The sequence below is a fragment of the Tamandua tetradactyla genome, chromosome 13, assembly GCF_023851605.1.
Source record: "Tamandua tetradactyla isolate mTamTet1 chromosome 13, mTamTet1.pri, whole genome shotgun sequence".
In the NCBI taxonomy this organism is placed as follows: domain Eukaryota; kingdom Metazoa; phylum Chordata; class Mammalia; order Pilosa; family Myrmecophagidae; genus Tamandua; species Tamandua tetradactyla.
This window is the reverse complement of record NC_135339.1, coordinates 75997450-76004973: the sequence shown is the minus strand read 5'-3', so window position 1 is coordinate 76004973 and position 7524 is coordinate 75997450. Positions and strand designations below refer to the sequence as shown.

The following is a 7524-nucleotide window of genomic DNA, read 5'->3' as shown; positions in this document are numbered from 1 at the left end:
AAGATGATTGAAAAACGAAAGGATTTAAAGCTGTAACAGTAGGTTTTGAATTAGCAATTGAATCAGCTTGACATGAATGAGCTGTTAGCTGAGCTGTGTGGGGATTATATGAAGGGACAGACAGGATTGTCACCAATACAAGCCGGAAGGAGACTGCAAACCCTTTCTCTAATTTGGATCTGGTAATGTCCTCAAATTAAAGATCTTTAATTAAATCTTTGAGAAATAATCAACTTCTAGTTTTCCATGTAGGGGTGCATGAAAATGGTATTCAATGCTCACACATCTTTCTAGCACTGAAATTTTAAAAACAGCTTCTGGAAGGAACATCAACATCTAGACCAAACATATTCTTACCTTGCAGAGAGATGCTGATTTCTACAACTATCCAACTCAAGAGCAGAAAATAAAGCTCATTAACTTTACAAAGTCAAGCAGTTTTTAACTACTTTCTCCGAAATCCAAGCATATAAATTTGCTTTTGATTCAAATTTGATATTCAGAATGTTATAACCAGGGAGTGATTTATTTGTTTATTCACCCCTGCCCTAGTACTGTCAATCTGGGGAGACTGAAGAAGGGAAACAAGGAAACAAGAGGGGCTGGAAAGAGGAGAGGAACAGGCTTGAATTCTTAGTTACCCAAGTCTTTTCAAACTGAGTCTCCCCTTCAGGCACCTTTCAGAACCTCAACGGACAGTCTCAAAATAGCCAAGGAATTGGAAAGGGTTGAAATTGATGCTGCCCAGGAAGAGGGTTGAGTGCCTGGCTGCTGGGTGAGGGTGTGGGGAAAAAGCTTTCCATTGGGTGCCATCTTTTTGTCAAGTGGTGCTACCAGAATAGAGAGTGTCAACCTTAAGTGCCCCTGAAGGGTGAAGGAGCTGCATTTCTGGAAGAGATAAGGCCAGACCTTGGTTGTGGACTTGCAGTGAAGAACTGTGCAAGGTAAGGACTCTCCTGCCTAAGTAAATGTATAAGCACACCATGTAGCAACTTGAATTAGTTTTCTTTTAAAATAAAATCTTCCCAGTGACCTTTAATTCTTATATTTCATGGCTTTTTTGATCTTTTTTTTTTTTTTTTGCTAGATTTTTTTGTGCTTAGATGAAGACACAAGATAAAGAGGAAAAGGTTCAGCGTTTCAACTTAGACAGGTATTACATGTTTGGGGGCTTGCCTCTTCAAAATGAATAACTCCTCTATCTCCCCATTCCCATCCATAGCTGTTAAAGAGAATCTGTTCCTAGGAACCCACATATTTGGCAATACTTCAGAATATAGCAAAGCACTCCAACAATAATTCCAATCAGCACACTTAAGAAATAGTGTACTCCTTCCTCCATATTCCCTGCCTCCACCTCACCAGACCTATCCCACCGCCATCACCTGTATTTGAACTTGTGGGTTCTATTTGGCCTCCCCCCTGCATTGAATCCAGCATATCATAGTCTAATTAATGTTCTGAAAGTACTGCTTTGACTAAGATGCTTCTCGGTTTAGAAACCTAACTTCTCAACTTGGCTTTCAGAGATCTTCACAGTCTAGCCACAAACTTCCTTTCCAGCGCTCTCTCTCATTAGAACGCTCTACATCAGCTTAACTTGCAGTTTCCTAAGCTGCTCAACCAAATACCATGCAGTGAGTAGGCTTCAACAGTGGGAATTTATTAGCTTATGGTTTGAGGCTAAAAGAAAGTCCAAATTAAGGCATCATCAAGACAGTGCTCTCTCCCCAAAGACTGTGGCATTCTGGGGCTGGTTGCTGGTGACCCTAGGTCCTTAGTTTGTCACATGGCAAGGCATAGGTGGTATTTTCTGGTCTCTCCCTTCTCTTCTGGGTTTCATTGATGTTCAGCTTCTGGCTGCTCCCTTTGTGACTCTCTCTCTGTCTGAATTTCACTCTGCTTATAAAGGACTCAGTAATAGGATTTCAGAGCTGTCCTCATTGAGGTGGGCCACAATTTAAATGAAAGAACCTCATCAAAAGGTCCTATTTACAATGGGTTCCACTCCCACAGGAATGCATTAAATTTAAGAGCATGTTTTAATGGGCTACAGACAGCTTCAAACCACCCCAGTACTCTTTCCTTTCCTGCATCTGTGCTTTTTCTCCCTGGGTTCCTTCCACCAAGAATTCCCTCTTCCATGTCTGCCTCAGTGAATTCAGCCTTCAAGATCTGACTAAGGTCTTCTCCTGCTATCTTCCCTGACTACTGCTTCTGGAAATGGTCTCTCCTTCCTCTGTCCTACAATGCTTAACTATGATTTTTGCCATTCAGGAGGCAATTAGCAATATATTGCTTTTTGAGATCTCTTATATTGCTATCTTGTGTAATTTTTACATGTTTTTCTCTTGCTTTCTCATATGGATTGTAAGTTCAGTGAGAGCCAGGACTAGCCCACCCATTTTTATAGCCCCTCAAATTACTAATATTTATTTTTATTAATTAATATTTAGTACTGGTTCACAAATATTTAATATTTAATTTAATAATGTATATTCATACTTATGAGAAATAATTGTTTTGATTGTTAAAATATTTACTCATGCTTACCATTCATAATAATAAACCTTTAGCATACTTGATATTTTCATATAAGCATTTCGAAAACACTTTACAAATATAAGAGAGGCTCATGAGAAAAATTTTTGTCATACCTATTTAGTAATGAATGAAGTAAGGTATAGGCAAGGGGCTTTCTAAAGGGGCCAATACGAGATCACAGTAATAAAAAGTATTACCTTATCTTCACAAACGATCAAGATGAAGGGAATTTTTCCCTCTGCTTTCATTTACGGTATTATATACCCAGCCATCTCTGCCCTGGGAGAATAGCTAATGACTTGAATCTGGTGTCAAGTTCTATATCAAATTAAAAGTCTGCAGAACAGTGATCAGTGGGCATCTGACCCATTCTACCCCTATGTGCCATGGAGCTGGCAAAGACATTCCATTCTTGTGTTACTGCTGCCAGCAAAAGGGCTAAAATTAAAAGTGAACAGACTAATGGGATAACTGCTGGCTGATGGGGCAGAGGAAGTCGGGGTGAGTAACTGGAGATTTCTAAGTAAACTTTGAAGTACATCAAATCTCCTGGTTAGCTAAAATTGCTGTGACACTGCTAATAGGTGGTGGGATTTGCTAATCAGAGCTCAAGTGGCTGCTTCAGTGGGAAGACATGAACTTTTCACATAAATTCAACTGCTATAACAGTCATTCGGTGCTAACTAACCAAAGAATAGCCTTCACCCATGGCTTGGACTTAAGGTCACAAACTGGTTTTGCAGTCACAATTTATATGGAGACAAGCAATTCTGTCCACTGTGATAACAAATGAGCACAAAAGACAGTGGTTTAATCATTGCAAAATGTACTATTTGGAAAATTCAAAAGCTTCCCTCTGTCTCCTACTTCCTCCCTTTGGTGGCCTCCTCTTCCTCCTCCTCTCCCCTCTCCTCCTCTTTCTCCTCCGTCCATCTTCTTCATCCTCCTCCCCTCTTCTTCCTCCTCCTCCTCCTGCTCCTCCTCTTCCTCTTCCTTGTGTACACTGAACAATGCTCAGACTGATAATATTTTTCAAAATTTTCATGTATTGGAAAGCATTCAGACCGGGGAGGCAAAAGTTCCAGATTTGTATCTTGACAAATGTTTGACCTTTGCCAATGACGTCACCTTTGGTAATGATGTCATCTTTGGCAATGGTGTCACCTTTTAAATGAACCCACCATTGGCTTATGTTACGTGAATTAAATGAGATAATGTACGCAAAAATTTCTTGAAATCTCTTATAGCATCATGTATTTATAAAGCATTACATGCTAACTTATCCGATTGTCATGCCATTTCAAACCATGAAGGTCAGGATTTGCTTAAATAAGTTCTCTTTATCAATTTGTTTCCTTACTTTCTCACACTAGATATAAATATGATTTGGATACTGGATAGCAGTACGCTATTTTTAAACAGTAAAACAATTTACCTTTAGCAAGTCATCCTTTAAAAAAAGTTTGCTTTTTGGGAGGTGTTTTTTGCTTGTTAATTTTTTTTCAAGTCCTGTCTTTATTATGCATTCTTTTCCCCCTCTTTCTTTTTAAAGTATTTATGTGTATGTGATTCTCTGAAATTAACTCCTTTTAAGTTATTTCAGTGATGAGCTATTAGCTTCAGATAAAGGAATAGTTTTTCAAGTTAACTCTTTATTATCATGACTAGTAACTTTATAAAAGTAAGGCAAAGAGTGCATGGGTGGTTCAGTGGTAGAATGCGCACCATCCACGCTGGAGACCCGGGTTCGATTCCTGGACCATGCACCCAAAAAAAGAAAAGAAAAGTAAGGCAATACAGAGCAAAATTTAAACCAACTTCAAAACTTCTGTACTTACTTGCTTATGTAATGAATAAAAATTGCTTAATCACCAGTTGAAATCTTACCTTACAGTGCTAGTGGTAATAGGACTGTCATCACTACACATAAAAATCATTAGGCTAAAAATCATCCTTCAGTTTGCCCAAGGTCAGGGCTTGTGGTGACAACAAGCTGCATTAGTAATTGAAAACCCTGGGTTTTATTTTAACGCAGTCTTACTGTATTCCAGATAAAACAATTATGTCGTCAAAAGCCAAGGAGTTTATGGCATTAAGAATCCTCCAAACCCTTGTTGTAAGTCTCTGTAGGGTAAGAATAATGCCTTTCAAACATTTTAGCCTGCATTTATTCTGACCATATAGTATAAGTTCTTATTCAAATAAAAAGACTCAGCTCATGTTCATGACATCTGGGGTGAAAGTCTCCCTGGCAGTGTGGGAGATGACTCCTAGGGATGAGTCTGGCCCTAGCACCATGGGATCAGCAATTCCATTCTGACCAAAAGGGAGAAAAGAAGTGTAACTAATAAAGTATCAGTGGCAAAGAGTTCAAATAGAGTAGAGAGGCTACTCTGGAGGTTGCTCTTATGCAAACTTCAGTTAGACCTTGCTACCTATGGTAACCTGCCAACTCCCACCAGGACCATTCCAGCCAATCATAAAGAATGCCTAGGGCAGTATATAAGATTCCACAAGGGTTCCATGCACTCTAGTAACTTTCCAGAAACCTACCACCTCCAGATGGGTCTCTGGACCAGATAAGTCCTGAAACTTAGAGGGCCCAGCCTCTCCAGAACATCAGATAGTTCCATCTCCATGCCCCATATTAGTGACAGACCCATCCAATATGAAAAAGTTAGAATGACTATAGTCCAAATACTCCTAAAGATGGGATAGAAAGATCAAAAGTGATGGTGGAGTTACACAGAGAAGGTGGGGTTTAATAAATGAATATAATTGCAGAATCATTATGTTGATATTTCTTTTAGTCTTCAGTATCTTAGAGCAGCTAGAAGTAAAAAACCTAAAATTGTGGAATTGTAAGCCATGCCAAACTCAGAAATATGTTCTACAACTGATTGTCGTGCTGTGCTTTGAAATTTTATTGCTTTTTTGTATATATGTTATTTTTCACAAAAAAGAAAAAAAAATGTCCATTGCAATGATAAAAAAAATATTTATTCCTTTTAGCCTCCAATGTTTTGGAGCAGGTAGGAGGAAAAATCTGAAATGATGGTATGTAGCCCATGACAAACTCTGGGATCTGTCCTGTAACTTCTTATTGAAGAATGCTTTGAAAACTATTGCTTTTTTCTTTCTTTGCTTTGTGTGTATGTTATGCTATACAATAAAGAAGTTAAAAAACAACAACAAAAAAACTTCTGTTCAGTGGATTCTCTACAATAAAAGAAGACATTGTGTTTTCGACCCAGCCTTGGAAGATGGTGTCCTGAGCTTCACCATTGAATGGAACTGCCAAAGGGAACCAGTGGGAGAAGCCCAGTGCCTCCTCTGCCTCTGGGCGAAGGAACAAATCATTTAAATTTCTTTCTTTTCATTTGACATTTTTGCGTAGACCAAACAGGTGTCTCCTTTCATATGTTTTCCCATTTCTTTGTATTGTATAAATATTTTTGCAGTTAATGTACTGAATATTTACATACAGCACAAACGCTCATCTAGACCTACTCAGTAAGTAGAAGTCTTCCAAGTTCTTTGCCTGATTAGAGCAGAGTCTGAAGACACAAGTGATTGAATATCGCTGCTACTTTGGTTTTGCTAACCACTGTGGTCAGGCCACTTGCTTTGAAAATAAATATCGAACCTTTGACATGACAATCATTTCCCATGATGCTCAGCTCTGCCACTCCTTTATCCAATGACAGTTTTCTATTCCCGGAGCATTGTCCCTTAATTAAATGCTAAGGGGGCACTGCCCTTCTTTGCAGACTTCTAAATATAAATTACTTTTCACATTTTGAGAAATCAATGTTTTGTTCTCCCCATTTTAATACGGAGAAGCTGAAGTGTAAGAAAAGAATTGTTTAGAATTTCAGAGAAAGGGGGTTCTTGACTTTCCTGCCTTCTGATTTACTCTTTAATCACCAAAGCTGCATCCTTTATTATTACTTGTCCACCCACTTATAACTACTTGTCAGCATAATTTAATTGCATAATATACTTGAGGGATTGGGGTAAGCCATGAGATAATTAAAAAAAAATGTCTCTCATGCAATGTTTATTTGTATTTTTCAATTGGTTTACTAGCACAGATCTGGCATAGTAATCATATTTATCTACACAAATGAAATTCTCATTGTTCATACATTTGAATGTAAATTTCCGAAAGTGCCACATGAATACTAACTCCCTAAGAGAAAAGAGTCCTAAAGAAAAGCCACACAATTAAGCAATTTAATGTTTTGTTTTGTTTCATTTTTTAATCTGTAACTGGAAAAAGGTTTCACAGAAGATTTTACAAGAATCATAGGCCCAAAAGTTGTGACTGTGGGGGGTTTTATTTAAGAGCAAAAACAGAGCTGTTTGGGAGTCTGGGGCAGAAAATTAAAAAGCTAGCTCTGTTCGCTTTGTCATTTCCTCATCTTATTATATATTGTTCCAAACCAAGTAAAGTAATATACATGTTGAGCTTCGGGATTCTCTGAAAAGCCTACAGAACGTTGAAAACACACTAAAATGGTGTTGGCATGGTCCTGGAAATATTTTTTTCCTTATTCTGAAAATGTCTAAAGTGATGATTGTACCCTCACTTGTCACTATTTCCATCCCCTTCCTACCTTTCCCTTTTCCTGCTGCTAACCCCTCTGCAGTTGGTATTTTTTTAGGTTTCCCTCATTATTAATTAATAGAGATTAGATACCTTTTAATTGATCTTTTTTTCCCCCTTGGTTTACTAATAAGCCAAGTTTCTGTTTTTGACAACTTATATTTGGCCTTCCCAAAGCAATACCTCAAAAAATTAGTCTTATAACTCATTATTGTTTCTATCCACGGAGATCTTTAGTAAAAGGCAAAAGATTTATATGATCTGCAGAGAAACCTGAGTATCCATTGCTCTTTCATGAGGATAATGATCTTGATTTAAAAAATTCCTACACATATACTCCTACCTATAGTGTTTTCCTAAGTACTCATCTG

General features: G+C 38.0%; 1 non-coding gene across 1 annotated transcript; it reads right to left on the bottom strand.

Moving 5' to 3' along the window:
• Positions 1–7317: 7317 nt before the first annotated feature.
• On the bottom strand, positions 7318–7434 carry LOC143654706 (U5 spliceosomal RNA). Its single transcript, XR_013161899.1, has one exon. It is a non-coding gene; the product is annotated as a U5 spliceosomal RNA (small nuclear RNA).
• Positions 7435–7524: the final 90 nt, after the last annotated feature.